This window comes from Copidosoma floridanum, unplaced genomic scaffold (assembly GCF_036245765.1).
Source record: "Copidosoma floridanum isolate Cflo_tuat_1 unplaced genomic scaffold, Cflo_Japanese_pri ptg000005l, whole genome shotgun sequence".
NCBI classification, from domain to species: domain Eukaryota; kingdom Metazoa; phylum Arthropoda; class Insecta; order Hymenoptera; family Encyrtidae; genus Copidosoma; species Copidosoma floridanum.
In genome coordinates, this window is record NW_028321882.1 from 3,117,741 (window position 1) to 3,131,329 (window position 13,589).

General features: G+C 31.9%; 1 protein-coding gene across 1 annotated transcript in view; it reads left to right on the forward strand.

Moving 5' to 3' along the window:
- The window catches only part of Mccc1 (Methylcrotonoyl-CoA carboxylase 1), a 518,283-nt gene that overhangs the window by 112,864 nt on the left and 391,830 nt on the right, over window positions 1-13,589 (forward strand). The window lies entirely within an intron of this gene.

Genomic DNA, 13,589 nt, shown 5'->3' on the forward strand with positions numbered 1-13,589 from the left:
TAATTATTTTAGTAAGTGATTGAATCTTTCTAGCCGTTAGATTTATAATTATACTTATCAAACAGATTAGCTAAGTAACTATATAGTTTGTGAGTTTTGAAACACATACTACATTACTCATAAGATCCACTAAGCTCTCAGTGGTTTAGTTTGTGCTTTCCGGCCCATAAATTTAAGATTATTTACTCATCAAATATCACAGCTTTATCAAAAGGTAGCTGACCAAATTTGTAGTTTGTAGGCCCATGAACCACTTATACTCTTGAGAGCCAGTTATCTTTCAGTGGTTTGGTTTCTGTTTCCTGGCCAAAAATTAAAGATTACTTACTCATCAAGTATAACAGCTTCGTCAAAAGCTAGCTGGCCAGTTTGTAGGTCCATAAACCACTATACTCTTGAGAGCCAGTTATCTGTCAGTGGTTTAGTTTGTGCTTCCTGGCCCAAAAATTGAAGATTACTTACTCATCAAATTCAACAGCTTCGTCAAAAGCTAGCTGGCCAGTTTGTAGGCCCATGAAACACTATACTCTTGAGACCCAGTTATCTGTCAGTGGTTTAGTTTGTGCTTCCTGGCCCAAAAATTGAAAATTACTAACTCACCAGATAATTCAACTGAGTCAAAGGCTAGTTAGCCAGTTTGTAGTCCCATACACCACTATACTCTTGAAAGTCACTTCAATCTCAATGGCTTGGTTTGTGCTTCCTGGCCCAAAAATTGAAGATTACTTACTCATCAAATTCAACAGCTTCGTCAAAAGCTAGCTGGCCAGTTTGTAGGTCCATGAACCACTTTACTCTTGAGATCCAGTTATCTGTCAGTGCTTTAGTTTGTGCTTCCTGGCCAAAAATTTAAGATTTCTTACTCATCAAGTACAACAGCTTCGTCAAAAGCTAGCTGGCCAGTTTGTAGGCCCATGAACCACTATACTCTTGAGAGCCAGTTATCTGTCAGTGGTTTAGTTTGTGCTTCCTGGCCCAAAAATTAAAGATTACTTACTCACCAAATAAATAAACTACGTCAAAGGCTAGTTAGCCAGTTAGCAGTCCCATACACCACTATACTCTTGAGAGCTAGTTATATCTCAGTAGTTTAGTTTGGATTTCCTGGCCCAAAAATCAAAAATTACTCACCCACTAAATAATTTAACCAAGTCAAAGGCTAGTTAGGCAGTTTGTAGTCCCATACACCACTATACTCTTGAAAGCCACTTAGCTCTCAGTGGTTTGGATGGTCTTTTATGTGACTCGGTGTCTCAAGAAGTGCTTTTTGCACATACATATGGACCACACAAAACACACCAATCAGCCAGTGACCAAGCTTGTACTATAAGTTAAGTTGTTGTAGTTTAGTCGCCACGCAGCATAGCCCAGACCATTGAAAGCTATCTGACTCTCATAAGTCGTAGTGTGTGTGTTGGCATAAGTAGAAGTATATGTGGGTAATATATGAGATTATACTTAACAAATATACCAGCTTAGTCAAAAGCTATTTGGCCAGATTTTAGGCCCATACACCACAATACTCTTGGGAGTCACTTCAATCACAGCGGTTCAGTTTGTACTTCCTGGCCCAAAAATTAAAGATTACTCACTCATGAAATATACCAGCTTAGTCAAAGACTAGTTAGCCAGTTAGCAGTCCCATATACCACTAAACTCTTGAGAGCCAGTTATCTTTCAGTGGTTTTGTTTAGGCTTCTTGGCCGATAAATTTACAATTATACTTATCAAATATGCCAGCTTGGTTAAAAGCTAGTCAGTCAGTTTTAAGTCCCATACACCACTACTCTTGAGAGCTAGTGAGCTCTTAGTGGTTTCTTTCGTGATTCTTGGCCACTAAATATAAAACTATTCACTCATGAAAAATGCCAGCTTAGTCGAAAGCTAGTTGTCCAGTTTTTTGGCACATTCATCACTACATTTTTGTGAGACAGTTAGCTCCCAATGGTTTAGTGTGTGCTTCCTGGCCCATACATTCAAAATTATCTACTCATCAAATATACCAGCTCAGTCAAAAGCTAGTGAGCCAGTATTTAGTCCCATACACCACTACTCTTGAGAGTTAGTGAGCTCTTAGTGGTTTTATTTACGCTTTTAAGCCACTGACCTTGTAATTATACTTACCAAATATACTAGCTTATTCAATAGCTAGTTGATGAGATTTCAGGCCCACATACCCTAGTACTTATGAGAGCTAGGTAGCTCTTAACGGTCTGGACTATGCTGCGTTGCTACTAAACTACAACAACTTGACTTATAGTACAAGCTTGGTCACTGACTGAGTGGTGTGTTTTGTATGGTCCATATGTATGTGCAAAAAGCACCTCTTAAGACACCCAGTTACATGTCAGTGGTTCTGTTTTTTTCCTTATTAAATATACAACCTTAGTCTGGCACCAGCTAGCTAATTAAGTTCTTAGGCCCATATACTATTACTCTTGAGAGCTGAGTAAAAGCTCTTAGTAGTTTGGCATGTACTTCCTGGCAATTAAACTTGTTATTACTGTCACCAAATTTATCAGCTCAGATATTAACTGAGAAGTAATAATTTTTTAGTCGGTGTATTATGAAGAAAAAAACTAAACCAAGGAGCCTGTCAGCGCTCAGTGGCTTAGTTTAATCATCTTGGCCCTGAACTTGACACTTCACGTTATTTGTGACAATGTGCATGGTGCCTGACAGTGCATGCATGCATATACCTTAGAATCATCAATTATCCACATGCACGTATATACATCATATTATGTATACATTAGCGATAGTTCACATCTTTGCCGGTGGTGGCGTTGAGTCAATGAAGCGCTCTGAAGGTTGTGGTTGGCAGCAAACTTGTGACCATCGCGGCCAACGCTGTCTTGATACAATGATGTAGATGTATCAACATTTGCTTGTATACTATTTGTCGTATTCATTTCTAAATTAACAAATAATTTACTTAATAGAAGAATCTTTTTTTTCAAATGTCTTTTCAAAAAACTTTAAAAAAAGTACATTTCAGCAGAGCACTTTTCCAATGTATTAATAAATATTTATTCCTACTTATTTAATTTGTTTCTGTTACAGTAAATAAATAATTGTTATACAACTTCATATTTTGTAAAATTTTTTAAAATAAGAAAAAAATTTTTGTACTGTACATATACAATAATTGATTTTTATTGTGTTTTATTCATTAACAATTTATCCATTCTTGATCAGGACGTTCTTTCCATAGTTACAGGGGAAAAAGTTCAGAGAAGTGAGAGGAACGCTAATGTGTGCAGTAAAGCTAGCAATAGTTTTCCTCTTGCAGATGTACTAACACACATGCTTTTACGCACACTTTATCCTCTCTTTCTAAATTCATTTAAAATCTAACTTGCAGGTCTAATTAAAATTCGATAGGTTTATCTCAAAGTAGTCTTTGGTACCTAAAAATTTAGAAGATTCCTACAAATCATATAAATGCCATTTAACACGATTTTTTTATAAGGTTTTATGTTAAATATCGATTTTGTAAAATGTATTATACATAAAATAATACACAATCAAACGAGTATCCACGAGAGACCTTTTTTTTATTCAATACATAGTAGTTTCACCAACTTGTAAGTTGAACTACAAATTAAAAAAAAAAGGAACAAAAAAAAGAAGATTTAATCGAAAAAAAAAATAAAATAAAGGAAATTTAAAAAACAAAAAAAACCAGGGCGTATAAATGGGTCATGGGACCCGTGATAAGAACAAAGTTCTTGAAACATTAGATGAGTACAAAGACACAATTTCTCAGGTAACAAGAGGCTCGCCAGACCCATAGGAAGAACGAAGCTCTATAAAAATAAGTACTGCATTCATGTGGTTCACTAGAACAAAAACTTAAAAAACGAATTAAAAAAAAATAAAAAATTTAGTTCAGTACTCACGATAGTTGAACTTCAATGATTGGTTAAATTAACCCACTGGCTTGTTTCTTTTTTTTTAATATCCTTTATTTTATTATTTTTTTTTTTTTTCTATTTAATCTTTTTTTTCATTCCTTTTTTTTTAATTGTCTTTAATTTATTTTATTTTTTCAATTTTTTATTTTTCTATTTAATTTTTTTTCATTCCTTTTTTTTGTTTCATTTTTGTTTCCTTATTTCATTGTATTTTTTCATGTCTTTTTTGATTTCATTTCATTTTTTTGTCATATTTCATTTCATTACTTTTTTTCTTTAGCTTTCATTATTTTATTCATTTCGTTTTTTTCATTATTTAAAATTTTTTTCTTGTATTTTTATTTCATTTCCATGTCCATTTTTTTTTTTCATTTCTTTTTTTAATGTCTCATCTGATTTCATTCCCTTTTTTTGATTTCATTTTTTAATCATTTTTCATATTATTTTCCATTTTATTTTTCTTGTCATTTCATATTTATTTATTTATTTTTTTTAATTAAATTTTTTTAATTTGATTTTATACCTTTTCTTATTTTTATTTTTAACTGTTTATAATTGCATTTAGTTTTAATTTTTTTTATTTAATTTCTGTATATAAATTTATTTCTAACCATTTTTTTTCTTACTAATTTTTTTGCAATTGTATAGCAAATTAATACAATTTTTGTTTTACTTTTATATAATTCTTTAATGACATTTTGCCATTATTTGTTTATCAAATTCAAAATAAGTGCGCTTAAAAACCATTAAAATAATATGTTATTTGAAATATACATGTATTATGATCTTACATAGTTCGTTTATTATTGATTTAATAACTTACTGTATTTACATAATTATGTAAATTGTCACACAATTTTGTTGTCGAATTTGAAATAAGTGCCCTTAAAAACCATTGATACGTTCTGCAACTCTAGTGTATATGTTTATTTCAATAATTTATTTATTCATTAAATAGTTTATTTATAACAGTAATTATGAGCATTATTTTAATGCAAAAAAAACATCAGGTTTCAAAAAAATCGGTTGGTATTTTATGCATCTAATGCATTAAATGCATAAAATACTAATATTTAATGCGTAATAACGCGCTTTATTCGATTTAATCTACATAATTATATTTATGATAATTAAATTTTTGGTTATTTATTTATTATAACGAAAAAAATTTTTTTTTTAGAAGAAAGAGGCTTCTAGTAAGCGACTTCCGTTTTATGGAAATCTGTTGTTTTTAAAATTCCAGCCCCTTCCAGCACGTGACACAAAGAACTTCGTTTTAATAAATAGTCAAATAAATAATTAGTTACGAATCATACGATAAGTACCAAAAACCGAAATTCTAAAGTCGGCAGCCCTCGTAGCAGAGTGGGTAAGGTACTTGACTCGTATGCAGGAGGTCGTTCAAATCTTTTCATTGGAAAGAGTTTTTTTTTTTTTTTTTTTTTTTTTTTTTTCATTCTTTAATTGTAGAAGAAAAACGTTCAATGTTAAATAAAAATAAATGTGGGAAAAGAAAATAAAAATAAAAATTTGTTCAAAAATTAATTGCTTGGGAACCAAATTAATTGAGTGTGAAGGGGAACGGTGGGCGGAGGTGTGAAGGAGGATAGTGCAGCACAGTTGGAAGACATAGGGTAAGGGGAAGTGTGTAGGGGACTGATGGTGAGGATGACGGGGTAAGGGGAGAAGTACAATGAATTGGGTGGAATAGACTTCCAGTAAGCCACTTCCGTTACATACAAATCTATCGTTTTTGAAATTCCAGCCCCCCCAGTACGCGACATAATGAACTTCGTTCTAAAAAAAAAGTTTTATGATGTATATGTATAAACAATTAACCTTTTTACCTACATCGCACAATAACTGTAACTTTACAGAGATGGTTACTAAAATCTTTCTACAGCATGTTAATTGTATGTAGTGGAAAACATATTTAATAAATTATTGGTAAACTCAAACATTACTTTTAGTAATTTATTAAGGGTTTTTTCTCCAGAAATGAATACGCTGTTTAAAATAAAAATATTATTTTATGATACAATTATTATAATCTTTTAATTAAAAAATATACTTTCGACTTATACATTCAATTTGTTTAGGATAATTATCAACAAAAACAACACTTGAAATCAATTAGCACAAACCTCCCTAGTTATTTATTTTCTGCCTTTTGATGTAAAATTTGTTGGATGTAGCAGCTATGTACGGTACCTTCTCTTAAAATCATGAGGTAATTGAACCAGCTTCCTATATTCATGTGCTGACTGCTGTAAAACAAATAAATTAATCTTTGATTTTTAAAAATTATTAAATCGAACTGTTACGTTCAAGCAAAAAATGCTTGACGAACGCGGGGATCTTAATATCAATTGTTTGGGAATTACTGAGGATCAATAAACTGTTGAGTGGTAGTAGTTTAAATAGCGTTTATTTAATAGCGTATGTATTTACAATAGCAGTTAGCGGAGCTCAGAGCGCAATTGATGTTGGCTCTTTGCTTGTTGAGACGTATCTGATTTATTACAATAATAGTGGAGAGAATAACTAAAACTAACTATACAAATATTCACTGTAGTCGTTATACAAGTCAGAGTAGAAAAAGAGATAAGATAAGAAAATATAAGTTCTGAAATTAAAGTGTGAATAAATGTAAAGTGAAAGTTATAAAATTGATAAGTGTTACTTTTAGATGATAAAGCAAAGATAAAGCTATTACAATTCCAGGAAATATAACTATTGCATTTAACGTATTGTGCTAAAGAAAATTAAAAAGTTCATGATTGGCGTGAACATTAACTATTATAAGAAATTTTCAAGACTTCAGAGTTAAGCTACTTACAGTGAGAGTTTCACTAGCATTTTAATAATGTTTATGCAATGCAAGCTTTACTGAAGGTTTGAAAATAATTTCATAATTTTTATAAAACTGTTTTCTGTTTCGATAATTAAATTTATTTATTAATTAAAATTTCAACACTTAGTAATTTGTAGTAGACGAGCTCTGATAATTGTACTTTAATTCAGACCCATAAAAAATAGACAATTTCTGAAGTGTAGCTGAGTAGCTCTTATATATGATAGCATGCAAGAAAAGAGCATAGCTTCAACTGAGAAATAGAAAATCTATCTCGATCTATTTATCTTCATTACTGTTCAGATTTTTGTTTCATAATTTTTATAGCTACTTAATTTTAATATATACACTCAAAAATAACGTTATCTTAAATTAACATTTTATAACTGGAATTCAAATTGTTTAGTAAACTAACACATAGCTACTTCATCCAAAAATTTTTACATCAAAAGGTAGAAAATAAGTATTTATGGATGTTAGAGCTAATTAATTGAAAATATTGTTTTTCTTGATAAGTATTCTAAGCAAATTAAATGTATAAGTCGAAAGTTTATTTTTGAATTAAAAGATTATAATAATTGTATCATAAAATAATAATATTCTTGTTTGGAACAGCTTAGTCATTTCTGGAGAAAAAAATCCTTTATTAATTAATAAAAGTAATGTCTGAGTTTACTAATAATTTATTAAATACGTTTTCTACTGTATATAGTTTACATGCTGTAGAAAGATTTTAGTAACGATCTCTGTAAAATTACTGTTATTGTGCGTTGTAGGTAAAAAGGTTAATTATTTATGCATCGTACAACTTTTTTTTTTTTTAACTTCATATTCCAAGTTACAAGATGGTGAAACAACTATGTATTGAATAAAAAAAGGTTTATTCAGGTTCTGTAAGAATCTTTCATCGAAAATGCACCCAATTTATGAAGATTACAAAATCTGCGTTAATATTCGTATATGTATGTAGTACGTATGTTGTCAACGTAATAACCACAAGGTGATAAAAATAAAAAGGTAAGCCAAAAAATATAATATATGTACGTCGACAAATATTCACGTATAGTTAGGTGGAGGTTATACTTTGTCGGTAACAATCATACTTGATATTATTGTACAAGCTCTTTTACTTTCGGTTTTTTTCTTTTGATGGTAAAATGTGAATAATTTCTTAAGAGTTTTCAAATGTATAAATTATGTTCAGATCCTCAAAAGTTTTTTAAGTAGTATATTATTATAGAATGGCCTTGCTAACAAGAAGTAAAGTACCTAGATAGTTTATAGAATCAGTATCAAAAACGCATACATTTTGACGTATTTGAAAAAAGAATGATGGCAACCCATGTATTTTTAAACGAAATATAAGTAAAAAAAATGAAAAAAAACGATAGATTGCATAAATTAAAGAAATAAAAAAAATAAAATCTGCCAAAATGTGAAATGAAACCCAGGATTGCAAAATGAACTGCAAAGGGACCTAAGCCTTAACCATCTTAGGTATCCAAAGGACACAAGGTATAGATGTTAAAGTCACATATGTTTATAGGTATTCTCTGGAGCTTGTCCTACAGTTCACAGCAGTTATGATGAGTAAAAGTAATGAATTGGTGGTTTTCTATACTAACAACCTTAAAAAATAATTAAAGCTAAACATTTTTTCAAAATATTATTGGATTTCAGAATGTTAAAAGTACGGGGGTATTGAAAAAATGTCTTAAAATCGAAAGCCTGTGCATATAACCATAAGTATTTAACTTTCGGAAAATCATGTGGCTAGTCACTTTAAAATTTTTGTATGTTTTACATAATTTTAAAAGAAAAGAATATAATCTCTGTTATAAACATCTGCCAAAACTTTTTATCAACTATTTATAGCCCCTTAATTTCTTAAATGTTGAATCATATGCTCAAAGCAAGTCCGCCATATAGCATATTTTACTTATACTTGTATAAGTAAGTAGCGAGTAATATATGTAAATAGTGAGAAAGACTCGTCGCAGTCGTCACTGCTTGCTTTTGTTACTTGCTTTTGTACACAGTTCTATCTGATATTTCAACTCCTTTCCTCGTAGGCGTACATTGGTATATTCCTTCTTCTCGTCTCCAAAATTTGCGCCTATATGCACATTTCCATTCGAATCCACGATGAGGTGATCGAATCAGTGGATAAAAAGTGGGCACACTTCGTACCATTGCAGTCAGCAATCTCTCTACCAATCTCTGGTTCGAAGTGTGATCTCCAAGAAAAATTTGTGAAAGTATATTTACTTAGAAGATCAGAAATTTTACAACAATGCAAGGATGAAAAAAATTTCTGTTACTTTATTAATTTTACTTATAAATTATGTAGGGATAAAAAAATAATATACATTTTGTAACGATGGAAAAGTGCTAAGATGAAAATGATTTTTGGTCATGTACATTAACGTAAAAATGACGCAAGGATGAAAACGAACATTCGTATATGACCGAAGCTGGAGTATGTATTTTATAAATTAAAAATTTTATGTTCAATATAATGTTCTGTGGTAACTTCACTAATAATCAAGTTGTATTGTTGGTGTTGGTAGTAAAGTACTTGTGCATCACACCTTAACGCAATCTACAAGCATACATGTATACACGTATGAGTGCGTGAGCCAACTGCATCGGCTCTCTCACATAGCTATGCGACGCTGCTTTCTCTACCATTCTCTTTTGATCTTTCGAAGTACACACATCTTTTCGAGTTGTTATAAGGACTGACTTTATCGGCTGTAGGTTGAATAAGTTTAGTAAACGATTTCTATAGTATTATAAGACAATAAGTGTTTCTCTTTTGAAAGAACCCAAGCTGGTAAAAATCATCGAAAGATTATAGGCCCTATAACACATCCATCCATTGCGCAATAAATGTTTTTTTTATCACTTTCTCTGTTTTTCACCAGGAAGTTTTTTTTTTTTTTTGCTTCTCTAAGTGCAAAATGTGGTTCACGTTCAAGATGTCTGAAAGGAAAAATCCAAACAAGTTGAGCCAGGAAAATGACCTCGAACAAGTGTCCGCTGCCGTAGCCCCCAGTGATGAGCCCACGCACACGCCGTTGACTGCTAGAGAGGTCGAAGACTAGGTAGCGATAGACCAATCACAAAATAACGTGCCCATAGAAACCGAGAGTAAAGGAAGTGCCAGCTGAGTGCAACAAATGACAGACCGAGTGGATGCCTCTTAGTTCTTGCTTTTACCATATACGTAAGAAAATTTCTATTTTCTCCCTCGGGCTGTGACTGTTTTTTTTTTCTTTTCGCGTGTTAATTCATTTTTCGATGGCCTTGGACCGACACATGTTGTTGTATTACCGACCTATGTAATTTTACGTGTTGTTGGCTAGTGGAATTCCTCGAAGGTGAGGAGGGCATGAGCGTAAGAGGACGAGAGACGCGTGGATAATAATCTCTTAAATGAACAGACTGCCTTTCAAGACTGCAAGGACACAAGCAATGGAAACCCTATAAAACTAATTTTAGGTGACTAAGAGACAAAGATGAGCAGATTAAATTTTCTGCGTTTTTGTATGATGATTAAATCAACTCTTAGGCAAATAAGTGCCTAAGATATGTAACCGGACAATTTTTTTACATTTTTACGATGATTAAATTGATTCTTGGATTATCACTAAACCATTAACTCGTTTGTTCGTTTTGTATAGTAAATAAAATAGTTTTTGAGTGAGTAAGTGTCTGCAATAAGGAACCAAACAAGTTGTTTAATTTTGTTCAGTAAAGAAATCAATCCATAGGTAAGAGAACGCCTGTGACAATTGGGCCAACTGTTACTTGGATTTAAAAAATAATCAAATCAATAAGCGTTAGTGATGAGTATTCCAACTGTTTTTTACGATCGTGTTATGTTCGACTTAATTTTTAGGCGAGTAAGCAGCCAAGATAAGTAGCCTAACTGTTTCATACTTCTGTATACTAATTAAATTTATTCTTAGGTAAGCAAGCGTATGGTAATATGTAGCCTCAAAGTTTTTTTATTTTAAATAGTAATTAAACTGATACTTGAGGAAAATAGTACCGGCAGCAAAAAATTAAACAGTTTTTTAAATTTCGTATAATAAATCAATGAATCCATAAGCAAGTGAGTTCCAGCAATCATAAGCGCAACTGTTTATTAGATTTAAAAAATAGTTTTACACATTACTAGGCAAGTAAGCGCTGGTGATGAGTAGCTTAACTGTTTTTTATATTTAAAAAAAATTCAATTAGTTCTTATGCAAAGTAGCACCAAATGTTAGTTTGTTCACTCGTTTCTTACTTTCGAACAGTAATTAAATTTTATTTCAGGCTCAGAAGTGCAAGAAATAAATAGCCTAAACATTTCCTACTTTTGTACAATAATAAAGTTGCTTCTTGGTCAAAAAAGTGCCAGTGATAAGTCGCCGACTGTGTTAAATAACGTTTAATGTCATTTAAGTTTGTTTTCAGCTTTAAATCAAAAACTAAAAACTGTGGACTACAGTCTCACGCTCCTTCACAGGCTGCGGGACAGCAGATGGTCCAACAATTTGTTTGTTTAAGAAAAATTAAAAGGAAGGAAGAAGTAGAGTGTTGAATATAATATCTAGATTAACTTACCTTTTTTCTGCTAATTATTAATTCGGATAACCTGCACTTCCTCTTTCCGTCGATTTATAATTATTTATTTCAATATTTATTTACTTGTTATTTATTATTTTATAATAATTTGAATTCCTTTTCCAATTAGTTTTATGTCACTTTATTTTATGTTACTAGTATACATATAAAAGAAAACAGAAAAGAAAAAAATAGACGGAACGTCTGGTTAATCTTATAAAATTAGTTATTACGTCTGCACTTGATGAGCGGCAGCGGGCTACTGACTGAAACGCCGCGCAAAGAAATGCACCTTGCACGAAGTTTTAGTTAAAACTTCTTCGTCTTACTTGCTATGGGGCCGGTACTTGCTAACTTCATGTGTTTAGGCTTCATGGCTCGCTTCGGTTGTCACTTGACACTTCCAAGAGCCACGAAGTACACAGTCAGCTTTGTTAGGCGACGACTCTCGTTGAGTATGACTCTGTAAAGAGTCTTAAAATTTTATCATTGGGAATGAAATATAACAGGATAAAATAGAATAAAAACAAAAATTTATTAATTTACGCAATTCGTCACCTAACAGACTGCTTTTTTCTACTTAAAGTTTAAATTAAATAAATTAGTGATTGAGTAAAACCGAGTGATAAGTGATTAAACATTTATTTTTATTTTGTATGACCCATTAAACTTATAATTGAGTTAGCATTAGTAATTATTAGCCCAACTGTTTTTTAGATCTAAAAAATACTCTAATAAATTCTTAGGCGAGTAAGCGAAGGTAATAAGTATCCTAACTGTTATTAAACTTCGTATGATAAATAAATTATTTTAAGGTAAGCAAGTGCCGCGCAGGCTGCAAGTTGCTTAAGCATTTTTTACAAGTGTATATAATCAGTTTAAAAGATTTATATTTTGTTTTTTACCTGAGAATAAAAAATTTTATTCGAATAGTAATAAGCTAAAAGTAATGCATACTCGAATAACTTATAATTTAAATATCATATAAAACTAAAAAAGTTGGACTATTTATTTCCAACGCTTATCAGACTAAAATAAATTTACTTATCATACAAAGATGCCGCAATAGTTCACCTACTTACCTTTGGCACTTGCTCGCCAGAGAATGGTAATAAAATATTCTGCATCACTAAAAAACAGTATGGCCTCTTATTATTGGCACTTAGTTATCCAAGAATTAATGTTATTGCCATAAAAAAATAAAAATTAGTTTTTTATTTCATTTTTTTTACCGGGTTACCGCGACAGCCTACTGGCCTAGTCACCGGGCCCACCCACTCACCACTTATGTGTGGGGGTGTATTGCTGCACCCATTTCCAACCCTTTTACTAATGTTATACCTAATCCATGGCACAGTGCGAGTATCTCCAGTGAAACACCTTGCCAGTTAAGCTGACACTCTCTGCACCAATGGCGCACCGGTTCCACTCGCCACTGTGTAGCCTTTCCCTGGAGAGGTTTCCACACTTCAGGACATCCACTCCTCGCCAGTTAAGCCGGCGCTCTCTGCTGAAGCATCGGATCCAGACTAATTAGCATCCTCAGAGAAGCCCCATGTTTCAGGGACCACTCCTAACAGCCAGGGTTACATAGAAACTTTTCCCGATGAAAACAGTTTTTGAAAAAATCTGCATTCACCGGGAGTCGAACCCACGACCCCTGGAACAGCGTTGTATCAGTAACAAGCTCGTTTACCACTGAGCCATTGCCGCTTTAAGTAAAAATTAGTTATGCTGCTTACATTTGATGCTTATTTACCTAATAATTTATATAGTTATTATAAAAAGTATAAAGCAATTGGGCTACTTATGTTAGTGCTTACTTGCCAAAATAAACTAAATTACTATACATATTTGGAATATAGTAAAGCTATATTTATGAACAGTACTGACTGGTTTTAGAATGAGTTAAGTTACCATGCAAAAGTTAAAAACAGCTTGGCCGTTTATCTGTGATGCTTACTTGGGGAAAAGTTTGATTATTATTAAATTTTTAAAAATACGAGTGAATTTTGTGTAGCCATGTCTATTTTACCCATAAATTAATTTAAATTTCAAACAAAAGTAAGAAATATTTGGGTTACTCATCTTTGTCGATTACTCATCACTTAAGAATTTTCAAAATTGTTTTTTAACTCCAAGAAAAAGATAGGCTAATCATCGCATCATGCTTACTTGACCATGAATGATTTACTTATCAT